This window comes from Phocoena sinus, chromosome 10, assembly GCF_008692025.1.
Source record: "Phocoena sinus isolate mPhoSin1 chromosome 10, mPhoSin1.pri, whole genome shotgun sequence".
Lineage (NCBI taxonomy): Eukaryota > Metazoa > Chordata > Mammalia > Artiodactyla > Phocoenidae > Phocoena > Phocoena sinus.
Genome location: NC_045772.1, coordinates 87,462,828 through 87,476,915, shown reverse-complemented (window position 1 = coordinate 87,476,915; position 14,088 = coordinate 87,462,828).

Here is a 14,088-nt window from a genome sequence, read left to right as displayed (position 1 = left end):
CATATTTCTTGGTAGATAGGGATAGTGTTTCCCTCTGGGGCCAAGGGTAAGTAAGCACACTCACTATACAATATGACAAAGAAAATGTTTCTTTTCAGGGCAAAGGCAGGCATACTATTTTCCATTATAAAATCTTCAGGTTCCCAGAGGTTTTCTCTGCTGTAACACAACTCACTGTGGATGCAGGTATGATCTGACTTTCTTTTCATTGTCCTGTGGGTGTTGGGGCTTGGAGCAACTGGCTCAGATGCTGACACTCCAGCTACTGCTGTTGCGGGGAGTAATGCCCTGTCGTTTGTCTCTGACCCAGGAGTGTCATGTCTTTTGCCAGCATCTGAAAAACTCCCGCAGGCTAGGTTGTTAGTTTGCAAGTAGGCTCTTCACATTTGTTCATTGTTAATGCACTTCTGCAAAGTTTCTTTGAAAATCCTCTAAACCGGGGCTAAGCAGCTAGGTAATTATTGCTTTCACGATACTGTGTACTTTCTTCTCATAATATAGGGATAAAGTGTCTCAATGTCTCTACCTTTACAAAGATCAGAGATCAGTTGGCAACAGATTGGAAATTAAAAACGAACAACAAAAAACGGACTTCCCTGGAGGTCCAGTGCTTAAGACTCTGAACTTCTGCACCTCCCCTGCAGGGGGTGAGGGTCTGGTGCTTGGTCAGGGAACTAAGATCCTGCATGCTGTGTAGAGTGGCCAAACGACATCTCCCCCCCATCCCCCCCAAACCCCCCCAAAACAGAACGTTGTTGTCTACCACAGATCGTTTAAGAAGCATTTCTGTGTTCTGAAAATTGCTGTGATAGCTGCTAGAAAGTGTCTTGTCTTTTGATTTCATGTACAGAATTTCCTTACTGCCTTGCTTCTCCCGTTTACCTTTTTTTTTCCACGCCGTGCTAAATGAAGAGAAGATCCTTGGGAATTAGTCTCTCAGAGCTCTTCTCCCATGAGAGAGGCTTTCCCACTCTCAATTTTTCCCACTCTCAATTTTTGATAGATTAGATTTCCTTCTTGGTTATACCATAAAGCTCCCTGGCTTCTATAGCCACTTTCTTGTTTTTATCGTGAGGTCTGTGGCAAAAGTCATGTCAGAAGCCATCCAGACCAAGGATTTTGTTGCATAGATGTGAAAACCGAAGCCTCTAATGACCAGACAAGCTATTGCCTTGCTTAATTCTTTTCAGACCTAACTATCAATACACCTGCCTTGGGAGAAACTGTCTAAGCTACTTTCACTCCCCTTTTCCCTGACACAAGGTCTGGCTCAGTTGTTAGTTTGTTAAACAGTATTGCTTCCCTCCACTCCTCCAGAAATGTAACTGTGAAATTGAAATTACTGTATTTTACAGGCTGCCTGTGGCTAGAGAAATTGACCTATGAAAGAAGTTGGAAAGAAACTTACAATTATGCTTATAATTAATTAACTCAAGCATCTTTTGAGGGTCTGATACAGACAAGGCACTCTTTTAGAAACTGGAACAGTGCTTGGAGTAAAGGCTGGGAGACCGGAACTTCCTGAGCAAGGTTGAAAAGGACTTTATTTGGGAAGAAATTAACAGGTGTATTCCAGGGTCTGGAATTGTGAAGGAGTTTGGGGATTCTAGAGAAGGGGAATTTTGTGCGGTTTTATCCTTGGATTTTTTTTGCCAGGAGCATGTCATTTTTTCTTTTTTTTCCAGAGTCGGAAGTTTGAAACATTTCTTTCTCTTAACAGGTGTAGTAAGAAAAGCTAGAGAATTTTTTTTTAAATTTTCCAATTAATTATCTTTGAGAGAAATAATTTAAAAATCTTAATTGCTTGTGCTCTTGGATGTCACTAATAGATAATGCGGGTCAGGACTTTGTCAATTAAGCAGTGGACCTGTTACCCAACGCAAGTTCACGTGCCTGACAGACAGTGAGGCCAAACAAATTGAAACATCGGAGTTTGGGGTTTGGAGCTGAGAAAGGGCCATGCAAGGAGAATGAGTGGCTCGCACTCAAAAAACGCTGAGCTCCCCAAAGGGTTTCTGCAAAGCCTTTTTAAAGGCCAGGTGAGGGAGGGGCGTCCCAGGGTGTGTGGTCTGCTCGTGCACAATTCTCTGATTGGTTGATGGTGAGGTCACAGGACAGTTAACATTATCAATGCATAGGCGCCAGTAGGTCTGGGGGCTACATGCTCATGATCATCAAGTAGTTAACATTCCATTTGGTGGTGGTTTTTAGCATCTGAAAAACTCAGGACTTATGCATGAGATACTAATATCTGGGTACTTCAGAGAGGAGCTACAGCAGAGGATATGGGGGAGGGGTCTGTTCCGGGAAGGCCCGGTAGCGTCCTTCTGGGTTACAGACCCACAGAATTCTCCGTGCTGCTTCTGGGTTAGACATCTAAAATGTGTGCTCCATTTGTTCTGAGGACTCCAAAAAAAAAAAAAAAACGAGCTGGGGATTACCAGGTTGGGTAATGTATAATCTTAATGTAGTCTGTGCAAAATACATTATACATAAATATCCAATTTTTAAGGAAAGACAGTTGGGTTGTATAGAATTTTGATTCATAAAAGAAACATTTCTTGATGGAAGAACATAAAAAAATAGTTTTGTGCGTTTTGGTAAAGTTATGTAATCTAAGCTTTTCTATTCTGACCACTACAAAAGAGAGAAGCTTCCATGTGTAGCAAAAATTCATTGCAAAAGGAGATCAGTCAGCTTTACTCCATATCTGTTCAGCTTTTGAGTATGAGGATGTTCTACAAAGCAACAGAAGATGCTTCAGAACAAATTATGAGTCCTTAAGAAGAGGCAGATGAATGTCTTTTTTATTAGTTGCAAAGGAATGGTTATTACCAGAAATATCCTGTATTGAGCTTACATCCTGAAGCTGTCTCTCAAACCGAATTTATATATAGACAAGAGACCACATGTAATTCATTAACTGATACAACTGTAGGTGAGGACAAATATGATTCCTACCATTTTTATAAAACTACGTTCGGATTTAGGAGCAGTTTGTGTTTATTGGTTGATAATTAGTTAAGGTGATTAACATGTAATATTTAACAAATCTTCCTTCAGTGGGAAATATAGAACAATGCTTACAATAAATTTTTACATGAAGACATTTTGCTGTAGAAGAAACATATATTGTGATTCATATTCTCATTCTTGGTATTGGCCGTTTGACCTACTAAACTTAAACCAGGCACCACTCTATACCTGGTAACTTTTTCTAGAACTGGAGAAATGTTTAGAAAGAGAAACTATTTGGGAGTATACCTTATAAGTCTGTAAAGTACTGGTAAAACTCAGTGATGGAGTAAAGATGTTTGGAAAAAATACTTTTCACAGATGTGTAAGATAAGAAAGCAAAGAGCAAGACAGAATTAAGGGATATGTAAAAATAAGTAAACATGCTGTATTTCCTCTCATGGGATAGATTTTTCAACAAGTCCTAAGGACCAAAATATAAATGATGACGTCTTAAGTTCCTTTGTGGTTCTGTTCTAAGAAGTAATTAAATCCATTTAGTATTCCTGCCTTTTTACAACATTAATTTATTCCTACTTTGACCTTAAGGGTTCTAACAGAATTTATGGTTCATTCATTTGCATAAATGTTGTAGATTGTGTAAAAGTATCTTTAAATGAGTTAATGTATATGAGGCACTTGGATGAGGGTCTGGTATAGGTTTGCACTATGTAAATGTTATTTTTTCACAAGAGGAAAAAAAATCTTAAAATCTCAAAAATCTTAAAAATCTAAAAGCATTTAAGCTGTTTATGGTCAATCTTTAGAGTGCCTTTGGTCAAACTTTCTGCACCTCAGCATGACATTAGATTGAATGCAGTGAGCTTGTTTCCCAGATGGCTGGATGACGTTTTTGACTTTTTTAGATGACTTTGAGGCTCTTTGTCTGATGGTTTATGTCAAAGAATCTCTTTTCTAGCCCCTTGAGTTTTGGGGGCAAATGGAGTTGTTTTGAAGTAACCAACCATTAGATGTCGCTTTCTTCTCATCACTTTTGGTTTAGGAGCAATATCCTGGGTTTAAGCTTTTTAGTTTTCTACTTTAAAAAAAAAAATGCCTATAAATAGTCTTTATGTCAAAGCTAAACGGGAAATTTAATTTTAGATTAGTAGATAAGGGGCACAATACTCAACTCCTTGGAATGATTAAACTTTGTGCCTGTTTTAAGTGGCCTGACTCAATGTCCCTAGTTGACTAAATTTGGAAATGCAGTATTTGTGTTTTTCTTTCTTGCTGAAATTAGCATAGTCCTGTTTCTACACGAGACACATTTGCCTGGGAATACCTTTATTCTGGTCAAAGTTCATGGGTTTTTATCTATTGATCGCTGGGTAAAAAGTATGTTCTTCAGATATCCGTTTAGAGTTTTTCCTCCGGGAAACCTCAGTGACCCGCCCCCTTCCCCTCCCCCAAATCGCTTAGGAAAAGCCCTGTGCTTAGCCCGTCTTAGCCCTGATGACACTCTATTGAAATTGTTCACTTATCTTTCAGCTGTATTGAACCTTCAGTATCCTTGGACTCTGTCTTTTTCACCCTTATTACGTTCCCAGTTGTTGAAGGAGGTCATTGAGAGGACGTGACCTCTGGTTGACCCTCGAGCTGTACCGCGGCAATCAAATGCTTCTCACTCCCTCCCCTGCCCTTGGAAATGTACGTTCTGCCCACCGTTCGCATACTAGGAGCGGGTTTTCTAGGTTCTGGCCTTGAGAGACTGAGGTGGTGTTAAGACCATCTGGACTGTTTATGTGTCTTAACCCTGTTAAAGCCTCTCTATAAACTCTTAAGATTCTGGAGGGCGGGTTTGGAGATCTATTCATTTTTCGACCCCCCAAGACAAGCCTCTTACGTAAATTCCCTTGCTTGTTAAATCCACCACCTACCCATCTGGACAGGTCTGCCTTTCCTTCGGTCTCTCCTCGCCCTCAGTGTACAGGTGGCCAGTTTCAAATTTCAGCCAGGGGAACTCTTGAAGCTTCCAACCAACAACAGTGCATTTCACAGCCTTCTTCTATCAGGTGCGTCATCAATAAGTATTTGTTAAACGAATGAATAAATAATTAAATGGGGCAGAAAATAATTTGGGAATGGTTTGATATTGTTGCCTGCTATGTATCCAGAAGTTCTAGCTCTTTTCCTCTTCTGGAACTAACCACGCAGAGACTTCTTTTGAAAAGGTAAGTCATAGTCTGGGTGGCATGAAGCTAATAGGAGCTTTCTTCAGCAAGAGGCAGAATTGGGGCAATACTGGTTTTCACTTGGCTTCTAGGCTCCTGTCCATTTTTATCTGGGTGTTTCCTTTAGTGTACACCACAGTACCAGCTTCTAGATGAGGTGGGGTTTTGTTTTGTTTTGTTTTTCAGGAATTGCTCATCAAAAATTTCCTTGGGGAGGGGCTTCCCTGGTGGCGCAGTGGTTGAGAGTCCGGCTGCCGATGCAGGGGACGTGGGTTCGTGCCCCGGTCCGGGAAGATCCCACATGCAGCGCAGCGGCTGGTCCCGTGAGCCATGGCCGCTGAGCCTGCGCGTCCGGAGCCTGTGCTCCGCAACGGGAGAGGCCACAGCAGTGAGAGGCCCGCGTACCGCAAAAAAAAAAAAAAAAAAAAAAAAAAATTTCCTTGGCGGGGGAGAAAAAACAGTTCCTTGGAACTTGGAAGAACAGAACCTTAAACAGAAGGATGAGGGTAATTATAAATTAAAGTGAAGTTTTTACTTGCAGTTTGAGTAATCGTTTCATTGCTCCAATTTACTGTAACTGGGGGGCCTGGCCTGTTGCCTATGTTGACTTTGTCCCCTGGAGGGGAAAAATGTCACCTAAACAACTTGTGGAGATTATTTCCCAACATTTAAAGGACTAAATCCCAGACCCTTCTGTAAACCTCAAGTTCAGAAATAGCACTAGATGATAGAATTTCCCTCATAGAATATGATAAATTAAAGCAAAATTAAGTGGCCTTCGTAAATCTCCAATACTGGTATAAATAGCAGACTAAACTCATTTATTAATTATCACAATAAACTCAGCCACAGTGAATAAAGTTCTTAGCATGGCCATGTTACATGACCTCATTGCTGTGTTATTAACTGAGTTTTTAGTCCTAAAGATACGATGCTTACTTACTTCCTTGGTATATTGTACAGTGAGCTTGGGAGTGCTCCTTCCTCTGCAGTTTTTTGGAAGAGTTTCAGAAGGATAGGTGTTAACTCTTCTCTAAATGTTTGAGAGAATTCGCCTGTGAAGCCGTCTGGTCCTGGACTTTCTTGGGAGTTTGTAATCACTGTTTCAATTTCAGCACTTGAGATTGGACTGTTGGTATTTCCTTTTCTTCCTGGTTCAGTCTTGGAAGGTTGTCCCTTTCCAAGAACTTGGCCCTTTCTTTCAGGTTGTCCGTTTCCTGGGCGTAGAGTTGTCTGTGGTGTGCTGCGCAGTGAGATGACTCGGGTTAGTTACAGCAAAGCCCTTCAGACCTGCTGGCACTTTCTTGGTGTCACATTGCAGCAGAAGCAGCTTTAACAGCAGGGGCGATGATTTGGGAGACAGTTACAAAGCAGAAGGTGTGAGGCTGGAGACAAGATACTCTTGAATCGAGTTCTTGAAATAATAATTGACATTAATTTTTCTCTTTTGCAAAATTTTCTGTGTTTCTGGTGTGAAGTTCTTCGAGATTTATTTCTTTGGTGGTCATAGGCTTTGCTCCTTTGAAGAATCGTAACTAGTAAAGATCATTAGCAAGTTTAGGTATGAGAATGTGTTCAAAATTTAGGAAAAGCTCATCCAATAGGACAGGATGAAAATTTATATAGATGTCCAAAAACAAAAGTGTAGCTTTTTGCATTTTATGTAACTTGACCTCATATTGCTTTTGTTCTTACTGGCGTGGAAGGGAAAAACTGTAAAGTGGCCAATTAAAAGTAAAGCAGTTTTTGTCTTAGAACCGTCTCTGTTAATCTTTTTTTTTTTTTTGCGGTATGCGGGCCTCTCACTGTTGGGGCCTCTTCTGTTGAGGAGCACGGGCTCAGCGGCCATGGCTCATGGGCCCAGCCGCTCTGCGGCATGTGGGATCTTCCCGGACCGGGGCACGAACCCGTGTCCCCTGCATCGGCAGGCTGACTCCCAACCACTGCGCCACCAGGGAAGCCCTCTGTTAATCTTTAAAAGGGGTCTCCCCTCATTGCTTCTTCCCACCATAGTGTCTGGATTCAGGCGTAAGCTTCATATCTTGATAAGCTTGGTGCCCTCGTGGTGGGCTGGTTGGATCCTGTTGAGGGTATTTTCCTGACTTCCACCGCTAATGACCTTGAGATCTGCCATTGCCTCTGGAGGTGAGGTCTCTGTAGGCTTTCTGCCTTCTTCTCCAGATCCCAGGCCTCTTCCCAGTCATTCTGAAAGACTACACTGGGAAAAAGATTACTCGGTGCCTTAATGGAAAACAAGACATAGTCTAGCACACTCTTTTGGTTACCTGATTCTATGGGGGCTCTATCCCTTTCATTGTCTTTTTGCTATTTTACAGTTCTGTAAATTGTGGAAAACTAATAATGATGCAAGCAAATGACTCTTATCTACAGAAATGCAAATTAATTGTACCCAGTGGAATGCACTAGTTCATTGCCCTGTGGATACATCCATTTCGCATCTATTTGTAAATTTATTGCAGCATTCATATATAGGTGTGTGTATATATATGCATATATATATATATATTTGTTTAAAAAGTATAGTTCCCTGTGCTATATAGTAAATCTTTGTCACTTATCTGTTTTATGTATAGTAGTTTGAATCTGTTAATCCCATACTCCTACTTTATCCCTCCCCCCTTCCTCCTTTGATAACTGTAAGTTTGTTTTCTGTCTGTGAGTCTTTCTGTTTTGTATATAGATTCATTTGTATTATTTTTTGAGTCCATATATAAGTGATATAATAGTTGTCGTATATGTGAGTGATAGTAGTTGTCATATACATATACTTTGAACCAGTCGTACCTTACTGGTTCCCTCCTTAATTAATGAGTTAAATACAGTCTTTGAGTGTTCACTTTATATTTGTGTCAGAGTCAGTATTATAAAAATATTATCCTTTTGGGCTTCCCTGGTGGGGCAGAGGTTGAGAGTCCGCCTGCCGATGCAGGGGACACGGGTTCGTGCCCCGGTCCGGGAAGATCCCACATGCTGCAGAGCGGCTGGGCCCGTGAGCCATGGCCGCTGAGCCTTTGCGTCCAGAGCCTGTGCTCCGCAATGGGAGAGGCCACAACAGCAAGAGGCCCGCGTACCACAAAAAAAAAAAAAAAAAAATTATCCTTTTAAAAAAAAATAAAATTATCCTTTAACAAGTCCATCTTCTTCTCAGAATTTCCATGCTTCCCATGGGGGCATATGCAAGTTTTAGGACCCCCTGCATGCTGTACACAACCAATTGTGGGCAACTAGAAGTGCTGTCTTTGGCTCATTTAACTACCCAGGCCTGAGGGGCAAGAGAGCTGTGGTCTGGATGTTCATGGACTTTCTTCCATTATTTGGGAAGTCATGGTCCAGGAGGGCAGTACACGGGCCATGATTTATTTCTTGGGATCCCAGACAGCATGTTGTCCTAGTTTTTAAACCTTCCAATTTCTTCTACCTTTTGCTGGCTACTTGAACTTTTATTTCGTTTTCTGTGCCCGGGAAAGCTGCTTTGATGTCGTAACCTCTCTACTTTGTCTTATAGAGAAATTCTATACTCAGAACTTAAAGCTCTGTGTTAATAGGAAAAAGAAAGATTTTAGGATTAAAAAAATTTGTTTCCCTGAAAGTAAAGCCAGTTATCTTAGTTGCATTCAAATATAACCTAAAACTTAAAGTTGACTTCTTATACGTCATTGGTACCATTGATTTTTACTTAAAATTACTTAATGATTAATCATACTTAAAATTACTTTAAAGAAATTAATACCATGTTATTGGTGTGAAAAACACATTGGCTTTATATCTAAAAATATCCTTTTTTTTTGAAAAAAGCATTTTTAGGTTTACCATAAAACAGATTGCCCGTTTACCCCTGTCCCAATGCATGCATAGCCTCTCCCATCATTAGTATCAGTCACCAGAGTGGTACATTTTTTACCAAGGACAAATCTGCATTGGCATAGCATAATCACCCCAAAGCCCACATTTTAAAGTTTCTCTTGAGATTTTTTTCTTTAACCCTAAATGTGTTATTTAGAAGTGTGTTATATCATCTCTACATATTTTAGGATTTTACAGCTATATCTGTTACTGATTTCTAATTTAATTTCACTGTGGTCTGAGAACAGACATTGGATGATTTCTGCTCTTTTAAATTTAAGGTGTGCTTTATAGCCCAGAATGCGGTCTGTCTTGGTGAAATGTTCGAAGTGATCTTGATAAAAATGTCTGTTCTGCTGTTATTGGATGAAGTAGCCTATATAGATGTTAATTATATCCGTTCGATTGATTGTGTGGTTGACTTCAATGATGTCCTAACTGATTTTCTGCCTGCTTGTTCTGTCTCTTCAAATTGTGTTTTTTGTCTCTTGGTATGTCTTGTGATTTTTTTCTTGATAGCCAGACACGATGTCCTGGGTAAAAGTAACTGCTGTAAATAAGGCTGCAGTAACATGGTGGTGAGGGAGGTCTTAGACTTTTAGTGAGCCTATGCCTCTGAGCTGTGAATTTAAGTGCTTTTCAGTTTTTCTTCCCTGTAGGTGGAATAGGATGGCTAGAATGGGCTAGAGTTGGGTGTTTTTTGTCTCCCTCATGGAAGTTAGACCCAGCTGGGGTTGGGTATTTCCTTTCCGCAAGTCATTTAGGTTCTGATCATACCCTGGCAGGTTAGGCTCTGGTTAACTAGTTTCCCCTGAGGTCAGATCTTGTAAGAAGAACAGAGTGCTCTTGTGTATTTAAGAATGTTTCTTTTTGTCCCTTTGCTGGAATTTATTTGGGAATCTGGTTGAGCTCCTGAAGGCAAATCTCACAGTACTGTGGAGAGTCCCCCATGACTGGGTCCCCCTGAAGTTTTTTAACTCTCAGACTTGTTCACGCTGAACCTCCAGCAATTCATCAATTACAGTTTAGATTTTCCTACCCCTGCGCTGGTTCTCACAGTGGTTTCTGCTAGTAAGTCTGTAACAGTAATCTGTGACTCCCTTGTTTTTGCCTGTCTCTCCAGTCTTGTGACACAGGTTTGCCCTGTGTCCTCCTCTCTCTTAAGCATCCAAAAAGAGTTGTTGCTTTTTCAGCCTGTTCAGCTTTTTACTCATCAGAACAGTTAGGGACGAATTCCAAGCTCCTTGCCTGTGGAACTGGACACCCACTATCATTACCTTCTTTTCATTATCGTGATTTTTTCTGTTGGCTCCGTTTGCTCCAGTGTATAACCCAATGTGTTCTTTGGCACTGGAGAAAATGCTTCCATTGCAGCATGTTCAATGAATGCTGTATCTCATGTGTACTTCATATTCCAGGCTGAAAATGCTTTGCTAACACTTTGAATCTACCTATTTTTTTTTTTTTTTTTTTGCGGTACGCGGGCCTCTCACTGTTGCGGCCACTCCCGTTGCGGAGCGTAGGTTCCGGAGGCGCAGGCTCAGCGGCCATGGCTCACGGGCCCAGCCACTCCGCGGCATGTGGGATCTTCCCAGACTGGGGCACGAACCTGTGTCCCCTGCATCGGCAGGCATTGGCAGGCGGACTCTCAACCACTGCGCCACCAGGGAAGCCCCTACCTTTTTTTTTAAAGCAAAGGTCCTTTGCTCTCTATTGCTTCACTGAAATGGGTTTTTTTTTTTTTGTTTTTCCTTTTTCTTTCTTTTTAATACTGATCTCTGGCTCTTTTTCTCTAATCACATTTATCCCAAGGGTCATCTGTTTTTTATGCATTTCTTCATTTTATAAGTTGACCCTCTTGATATTTTTGCTACAGTTTGATTTCTTATATGTAAGCAATTTTTGTGCTTGGCTGGAAAGCTCCTTGAGACAGTCTAAAACGTTGCTTTTTCTCATTTTTGTGTAGGAGCATAGTTATATCATATATCTCGCCTTTTCCTGAATTCAACATTTCATGCTTTAATTTATCCAGAACATAAATTTTTTGGCTTCTAACCATCTTTTCTCTTTCTTAGATTTATTTACTTTATCTTTTCTTACATCATCAGCCAACTTTTTTTTTTTGGTGGGGGGAAAAGCATATGGGAGGGCATTTTCACAGAGAATCAAAGTTTTATTACTTAACAAGAATAACTCTGGACATCAGACTATAGGGATCTGTGTTGAACTGTGGGTTTTGGGCCATTGTCCACGGCCAGTCACTAAAAGCATACTCACCTTGTACTCAATTTAATTCCTTTCTTTGCAAAGTTAGACGTTATCAAGACGTCATAAAGCTTCAGTGTTTTTCACGTTTAGTTAAACCCATGGCTGTTAAATCCTTGAATGTCAAAGCTAAAAGTAACCCAGAGTTTATAAAGTATGCTGGTGTAGAATACTAATTTTAGAATCACTTATTTTTATGACTGGGCATTAAGCCCAGTAATACTAGCTAAGAGCTATTGAGTGTGTACTATGTATTGAGTACTAGTCTTAACATTTTCTGTGTAGTAATTACCTTAATTTTATAACAATATTTTGAGGCAGGTAATATTATTACAGTATCATTGTAAACACAAGGAGCTTGAGTCATAGGGAGTTTAGAATCTCCCCCAAGGTCACAGCTTTAAAATGTACCTGGTTTTTGTCCTAATCAGGTATAGCAAGATGTGTACACATAGAAATCATTATCATGAAGGAAGAGGTTTTTACTCACAATTCTCTGGAAATCCAGACACAGTCCAGCACACAGGGCCACATGGGGAAGCACCAGGGTCAATCAGGAGGCAGAAGGAGCAGGAGGAAAACATGGGCAAGAGTCTTCATTGCAGTGGCCCAGGGAAGGAAAGAATGGGAGAGGCAGGGTAAGGACGCAGAGGACTGGGTAGTTTGAATAAGTTCAGTGGGCTCTGGGGCCTAGGGACTCCCCTGGTTTTCTGGTACCCGACCCTGGGATGATTAGGGCAGAAGAATATTGCTCCGTGGTGTCTAAGAGCCACATACAGGGGTTGGTTCTGAGTATGGGCTCTGGATTAGTTGGATTGCATATGAAGGGTACGTTTGAATTGACTAGCTTTGGGAGGGGCAGTCTCTCGCTGTCAGGAAGACCCTAGGTGCTCTACCATCAAGAATACAGGAAAGGGGCTTCCCTGGTGGCACAGTGGTTGAGAGTCTGCCTGCCGATGCAGGGGACACGGGTTCGTGCCCTGGTCCGGGAAGATCCCACATGCCGCGGAGCGGCTGGGCCCGTGAGCCATGGCCACTGAGCCTGCGCGTCCGGAGCCTGTGCTCCGCAATGGGAGAGGCCACAGCAGTGAGAGGCCCGCATACTGCAAAAAAAAAAAAAAAGAAAGAATACAGGAAATAAGAAAATACTGTTAATACAGTCACACAACTAGTAAATAACAGAGCAAGGATTCCTCTGTAATATTTTGATCTACGGCCTTCTGACGTCATCTTAGTTGGTACTGATGGATTGTAGATAATTATAAAATATGACATATGGATTAAAATGCCTTCCCGAGTAGTCTTACTGTGCTCCCACATAACTGAATGAAGAGCTTCAAAGAGATATAATACTGCTGCTCTAAAGCTGTTACTTGACATTTATTGGGTCCCAGCAGTGTACTCAGTCCATCCCCATATATTGAGGTGAGGCGGCAGCTGGTCCTACTTTGTCGACTTTGACCTCAGTTGTGATCGTCAGCCAGGCCACAGTGGACAAAAGGCTATTAGCTTTTAGGTTACGGGAACCACTATAAAAAATAATGATCCTGACACGTATTTCAATGCAAAGCTATAATCAGTTGTAAAAGGCCTTTTATGAATTACTTTAACTGACCTTAAGCTAGAATTTTAAAACATTTATGCTTTTCCCAGATCTATGCAAGATGCTGTAGTAAAACAAAAACAAAAACACCCCACATTAGTCCCAATCAGGAGGCAGGGTGATAAGGGCAATAAATAAGTGTCAAACTTTGGATGATACAGATTAAAAGTGCAATGTGAATTTAGATAAAGGATTTCAGATTGTTTTGAGATGAAGGTAATGGTTTACTTAATGTCTTTGAGCTTTAGTTGTTATATTTGTAAATTCAGAATAATTACACTTAACCCCTAGTATTGTGGGATGAAAGTGAAATAATGTGTGTAAAATAGAGTACTGACATCATTATAAGTCAATTCAAATGGGCTACTATTACGTTATACATGTATTATACATTGTATATATGTAAATTCTATATATGTACAGATCTATCAATCACAGGTAGAACAGCTTCACTACTAAGATGTTAACTCTTCCTTTTCCCCTCTCTCCCACTTTGTCTTCTCTTTCCTATCAGTAAAAATAAAGGCATGTTATTTCTGGAGTTTGTTGTTTTAGGTTAAAGAGCTGATTACAGATACCTTCTCACCCGTACGCAGGACATGGGATGGGAGTTGATAACTGATGATACTGCAGATACTCAATTTTTCTTTATTAAAACATGCAGTAACAATAGCTATTCTGAGTTTGGTTACATTGGAGGGTTGGTGCCACTGTCCTGACTTCTGGAGAGGTCCCGTTCTCACCAGGTAGGCTCTATCTTACTGGGCAAGGGCTGTCTTCCTGAGTCACCTCAGGACAGAGGACTTCCTTGGGTTCTGAGGATCTGCTAGATCAGAGACTCAACCTGATGTGCATCAGAAGGGACTTGATCTCCATGAAATTACAGTATGTGTTTTTAAAAACATTTTATACTGTGGTAACTACTAAATAACATGAGCTCTACTTTAAGTACACAGTACGTATTGTCACCTATAAGCATAATGCTTTACAAAGCAAATCTCTAGAACTTTTTCATCTTGCATGATTGAAATTCAGTACCCCTTAAATAGCAACTCCCTACTCTCCCCCCACCCCTGCCCCTGACCTTGGCAGCCACCATTCTACTTTCTCTTTCTATGAGTTTGATTGCTTTTGATACCTTGTATAAGTGGAATCATGCAGGATTTA